This window comes from Pseudochaenichthys georgianus, chromosome 1 (genome assembly GCF_902827115.2).
Source record: "Pseudochaenichthys georgianus chromosome 1, fPseGeo1.2, whole genome shotgun sequence".
In the NCBI taxonomy this organism is placed as follows: domain Eukaryota; kingdom Metazoa; phylum Chordata; class Actinopteri; order Perciformes; family Channichthyidae; genus Pseudochaenichthys; species Pseudochaenichthys georgianus.
The window spans coordinates 3,385,237-3,391,819 of record NC_047503.1 but is presented as its reverse complement, the minus strand read 5'-3'; the positions used below and the strand labels follow the sequence as shown (position 1 = coordinate 3,391,819).

The 6,583-nt window shown below is 44.6% G+C and overlaps 1 pseudogene; it reads right to left on the bottom strand.

Moving 5' to 3' along the window:
• Nucleotides 1-394: 394 nt before the first annotated feature.
• Nucleotides 395-6,080, bottom strand: LOC117451867 (uncharacterized; annotated as a pseudogene).
• Nucleotides 6,081-6,583: the final 503 nt, after the last annotated feature.

The following is a 6,583-nucleotide window of genomic DNA, read 5'->3' as shown; positions in this document are numbered from 1 at the left end:
GCCATTCTGTTCTGCAAAGCCATCAGGCTGGTTTTTTCCAGTTGTTCGTGCAGCTTCTCTGGTGTGGTTAATGAATCTCTGCTGATTGTAGTAGATATAGTTAACCCAGTCAGCATTCTTATTTACAGTGGGCCTGAGAAAAGTTGATTCCAACCCAGCAAAGATCTGGTTTCTAGCTTTAAACTCATCTGGAACTCCCCTGGGCACCTCTATGCTGTCCATGTACACTGTGGAACCAAAACTCCCTCCCGGGACTGACGTCTTGGCCCTGCTGGATCTGGGGTGGTCTGCCATTTTAAAACCCTTCTCTTGCGTTAGGTCATACCCCCCTTCCCATGCTATTTTCGGTCAAAATTGACCGGTGTGTTTTTCACAGTGATATCTCTGGAACCCCTTATCCAATTTTGATGGTTGACATCTCATAGTTCCCCTTCTCCTGTTCAATTTGTCGCTGTAGCTGATCCACTCTGGCCAAGCAGAACTGCATATCAAAACCTTTGTTCTGAAGTATTTCAAAAACAACATCCGAGTAGGAGAAGATAGCGTGGAAGGTTTTCAACCAAAAGCTGGAATCGAAGCTGGTAAGGAGGGTGATGTATCCATCAGAGCAATGAACAGTTTCGTCATCAAACTCTGTGTGATGGTCTACGATGTGCTCGAACACCTAGTACGAGAGTAATGCTTAGTTTAGAAAAAACAACTTATAGACCTAAACACTAAGATTAGCTTTTCATTTAATGTAATACTAGCATAGTTCTTTACCTTCATGTTTTTATGAGTGGGTAGTTTCCAACACTAAATCATTTCTTTATTATTGTTAATATTTCCATTACGTTCATTGTTATTATTATCTTACCTCTCTCAATTCCCTGGTCTTCTCTGCCACTGTGCACACCAAGCGAGAATGAAAGCTCCAGCGAGTAGGAGCTGCCCGTGGAAGCCTATGCTGGCAAATATCATCCAGTAGCTTGGTGCGCTTTGCTGAGCGGCTGAAAAAGGTGGCCAAGCCAGAGAGGTGGGAGAAGAAGACCTTACTCTCTTATCTTGGAAGCTCCCTTTGACAAGACGAGATTTAAGATGTGAGCATAGCAGTGAATGAAAAGGGCCTGTGGAATTGTGTCCTTCATTTCCGCTTGCACCCCATTCAATCCAGAGGCCATAACAGCTGCTCCATCATAGCACTGCGCGACCACTTTGTCAATACAGCCACTCTCCCTCAGGAACTCCAGCAGCCGTGTAGCTATGGCCTCTGCTCGTTTGTCCTCTGTCACATCTTCGTACTTGAAGAAACGCTCTTTTATCCCATCGTCAGTGACATATCGAAGCACATATGACATCTGCGCCACGTTGCTAATATCTGTCGTTTCATCCAACATGACCGCGACAAAAGGTGTCTTCCTCAGCTCCTCTTTCATGCTATCCGTCATTACACTAGCGACAGCGCTGATCAGGTCATTCTGAATCCTTGAAGATGTGCCGGTAAAGACTGTGGATGTGGCGAGGTGTGTGTGCAGGTCGCTGTCATATTCTGCCACTAAATACAGCAACTCTATGTAATTCCCCTTGTTTGATGAAGTTACACTCTCATCGTGACCTCGGAACGGCAACTCCAGCTTGCCCAAGTACACCACACAATTTATGAGGCATTTCAAAATTCCTCGGTGCCTCTTCACCTTTTCATTATGAATGATGACACCCCGGCGTTGTTGCTCATCCAGCTGAAGCTCTATCCTGGTGTCCCCAAATGTTTTAAGCCAAATAGTAGCTCTGAGGTGACCTGAAGCATTCTGATGGCGATGTGCTGATTTGGATAAACTTCCTAAATCAGAATATCCATCTTTGGCCCATGACCCACTGTCCGCTCCAAAAAGCAAGCAATCCCAGCAGTACAGCTATCCGTGTAACTCATTCTTGAAAAAGACTCGGTTAGTAGTTTCGCAACGATGTCATCACTATCACTAACGTGAGCCATCGTGAATGAACGTATGCTAATTATCTATTTCCTAGCTTGACCCGTTGATATATCACATGCATAAACTTGGCAGTGCAGCGGGCGGAACGTGTCATAAAGTCCGCGATAATAAAGCCCTCCCATTTAGAGGGGAGATATGATTGGTCAATTGGACTGTCACTTGACATTACTCTCTCGTTGAGTTTACTATAGCGGGCCCTCTGTGAATCGCAGAGAGGGCCAGACGAGCTTCTTTCATGTAACGGTTAAGCTAACCCTTCACATTCAAACAGAAACTGAACAGGCAGATTCGTAGGATTTATTTCTTTGGAAATGTTATTTTAAATACAATTAAATCAAGTTTTTTCGGTAAAACTAATGAAAAATATAACAAAATAATATTTAAAAAAAAAAAAATATTTTTTAAATGTTTTTAAATATTATTTTTTAGAATATCTTAGGCCCTCACAGAGGGCCTAGAGGGCCCTGACCGCTCGCCACTGGTCAGTCGGTTGTCGTTGTTGGGGAAAAAGCAAACAGCTGTTTGCTGCGGAGCAAAGCGCGAGCAGACTCCCGTGAGCGGGAGCGCACTCCTTCACTACAGACTATCGCGCCACCTAACCACTCGCCAAAATGTTTTTAATACCAGCGGTAGCCGGGCAAAAAACAATCTTCAAATAAAAGAAAGTCACCGGAGGAGTTAAAGGAGAGTGACAGGGAGCATGAGAAGAAGAGGGAGAGAACGTTTCAGCCAGCTTGATGGATGGAGTTGGCTTCTAGTGGTGCAGTGACGCGTCCTAAAACTCTTTTATAATCTATCGATTAGATTTATGATTCGAAAATTATAAAAGTAGGGTAGACATGTGGAGATTATCCGGCTGAACAAAACGTGCATTTATCAAACAGGTTTGTTTTCCACAGACCTTATTTCCAGCTATTTTCCAAAACCCTGTGGAGAAATCCCATTGCTTTCTGTCGAGGGAACACGCAGCTTACTTCCTGGTTTTAGGACGCGTCACTGGCTGCACCTCTCAATGTGATGCCAATATAAACAAGGTCTTCTGTCGGCTCTGTACATCAATGCCGACCTATGCTGACAGTTTAGGATAATGAAGGTTCTAATCTAATCTATTACATGGCCATTACATGTATAACTCCTAATGACAGGAAGGCAGAAAGTGCATTATACAAATAATAGACATTTTTTACCAATGACCACAATATCATTATTTTAATAAACCAAATATGAACAATTGAGGAAAATGATTAATAACTGATGATTCAAATGTTGTAGTACAAGTAGTAATGTAGTTTGTGCATAAATTACTATTGCAATAAATGTGTTAATTTTCTTCATTGTTAGTCGATTTTTTTTTTGGTGGACGAATGCTCCGGGCCAGTGGTTACAATGGTGGTGCCAGTGATAATACAATTCCACCGACCCTTAATGTCTACCCCTGAACACACACAAAAAGCTTCTGAATGATAAGAAGTATAATTAAAACATAATGCACATTACCATTTTGAGAGAGAGTACCTAAGTTAAAGAACTCAGAAAATAATCTCTTAGCGAACTGAGGCTCCAGTAAAACACACTGACTGCGTCTACATGGACGCCGTTTATAGTATTATCCCGGTTATGATCATATTGGGGATATGGTGTTTACATGAGCACAGAGAGATCGGGTTATTCATGTTCCCTGTTTACATGATAAATACTAGTAACCTGGCATTTCGATGCCTTTTCTCATCTAAACTATTCAGTATTTGTTTCTCTCTATCATGACATAAAGACGAAACTCCTCTCCAGAAGTTAGACGCCGCCGCCGCCATCACTGTTAACTGATTAACTGCTACCAGCTGAAGACTTACTTTCCTCTTCTTTGAAAAAAATGTTCTTATGTCCATGTTGTCTGGGGGAGAAAACATATCAAACCAAGAGATCGTCAGCTTTGATTTCCGCTGTATTAACCATTTCCTGAACACTTGGTGTGTGTGCCTTACCTCCGCTACCAGCATCACTTCATACAACAGATCTGAGCTGTCCAACTATGACAACACTCTTTGAACATGCGCGCTATGGGACAATCTGCCTTGGTACAAAGCAGCAGTGAAAACATGGTACGGAGTTTCATTGATTTGGGCATTCTCTCAATAAGCAAGTGGAATGGATTTGATAGTGAAGCACTGACACAGCGCTCTACAAATGCGGTGAGTGGATAGACCGATTCACGGACTTTCCACATGGTAAAAGTGGGGGGTCTAAACGAATCATTTGAAAAAGTGGGGGGGACTTGTCCCACCCTCATATAATGGCTGCGACGCCCATGGTTTCATGTCATGGTCCGGACCCACCGGTGGACCCATCAAGTTCAGCATTCACTGCACTCACTGTGATGAATATAAAATAAGACACTGATACTGTTTTCCTCAATGAACATGTATTGAAAGAATCATAACAGAACGTGTGTGTGTGTGTGTGCGCTCACGTGTGTTAACGCGTGTTCACGCACATAGTTGGCAATGCAAAATGGTGGTGGAATGTTCCTTGCAGATGTATGCATGGCACTTCTGGCAGGCATGGCTAGTTTTTCTGTCTCGAGGGGCACAGAGCTTGCACCTCTTCCTTTTCTGACCTTGGGGGGAGGCTGCTGGGGGAGTGTCTGGACTATTCTGCACTCTCTTCACCAGACTGGCAGAGGCTGGTGTGTGGGGAAGGGACTGGCGCCGTTGGATGACTGGAGTCACCAGAGCTTTCCCAAGCTCTGCCAGGAAGAGTCTCCTCACGTGGTGCTTCCTCTCATTCCAGGCCGGATGTATTGCTGTCCACACCACCTATGCATTGAAGGCAGAGATGTCTATCATATTGTGGAACACTGCCAACGGCCACCGGGCTGTCATTTGTCTTACATGTGTAGGTACCAGTAAGCTGAAATAAAATAAGGAATAAGAGATTAGAAACTTGCAAGCAATATTGTATCTGTTTTACATAAAACTAAATGTTTTACATTAATCAACATGCATGAAAGATGAACAAATACATTAATAGTGTTGCTGTTGTAGTCCAGGATCATCTGTGGCTTCCTACCGTCCCTGGTGCTGACAGCAGCATCTTTGTGCAGGGTGCTCATCAAGATAACGTTCTTGGTTTTTTTGGGGACATATGACACCAGAGTGTGCGTGTCTGTAAATGCGAATTTTGAGGAGGGCGCCTCTCGTCCTCCGGTGGGCACAAGTGCAGGAGGAAGGTCTGGCTTACATTTTCTCATCGTCCCCACCATGGTGAGCTTGCGCTTCAACAGCTCCTGACCTAGTGCGTAGGATGTAAAAAAGTTGACGTTATGCCCCTTGAGATCAGCCGTCATGTCGAGCACCACACGCATTCCCTGGTTCTTTTCTGGCCTTCCATTAGTGGGTTTCCCTGTGTACATTTGCCAGGTTTGCTGGGTATGTATTGTTTGAATGGGCAACGCCCCCTGAAGGGGACCAAACACTCGTCCACTGTCACCTCAGGGCCTGGATTGAACATCACCCACCTGTCCCGATCCCTGATGGCAGCCAGCTTGTCATTACTCCAGCGGGCACGGCGTGTATCCCTGTTGTCAAAACGGATGACTCTTGAGATGACATGAAACTGCCCTAAGCTCATAGTTACCCGGAATATAGGCCTCCCGGACTCTGCATCCCACAGATTCATTGTAGCTTCATGGTTTGACCTATATAATCCTGCCAGAATCAACAGACCAATGTAGGCTTGGAGGGTTGCCTGGTCTAATTATTCCCACTTGTCTCCAAACACACGCCGATCCTCCAAGTTTGACATGTCAATTATAATGTTTTCAATGGAATCTGGTAGAAACAATTGAAAGCTGGATTTGATTTCATCCACACGAGATACTGCATACTGAGTTGGCCCTGGTGTCATCCTCACTATGTTTTCCCCTCTTACTCTGCCTCCTCTCTCCCGGGGGGATGAATGCCAGAGCAGGTTGCCATTCTTGGACTGGAATGTCACCTCAGGCTCCTCTTCCTCAGGGGCTTCTATCTCAGGGGGCTCTCCTTCCACTCCCTCAGGTGCCTCTTCCTGGTCTGTTGTAGGCTCATAGTCTGGATCGCTGTTGTCTTCCATTTCTGAGACATATACCTCTATCTCCACTTCCTCTGGTTCAATCTCCTCTTCATCTGGTTAAAAAAATGTGTCCAGAGCCTCTTGTACAGAGAATCGCCTAATCGGTCGCCTGCTCATTGTGTCAATGAGCCAAATGTGAGCAGGGCAAAAGTATAACTGCTTGAGACAGTAAGGAAGGGGCATTTAGCACGAGAAAGTGAGAGGTTTGTGTTTCTCGAGGGGCACAGAGCTGCACCTGCGCGAGAAAGGGAGAGGTTCCCGTAACGTGCGTGTGTGTGTGTGTGTGTGTGTGTGTGTGTGTGTGTGTGTGTGTGTGTGTGTGTGTGTGTGTGTGTGTGTGTGTGTGTGTGTGTGTGTGTGTGTGTGTGTGTGTGTGTATATATATATATAGATGTTTTCCATCTGCAGGATGAACATAATACTCTCAAACCCATTCATTTTCTATGGCGGTCAATTCTGACCGAAAACGTCAAGGGTGTTTCACTGTTGAATAAATCACTCAA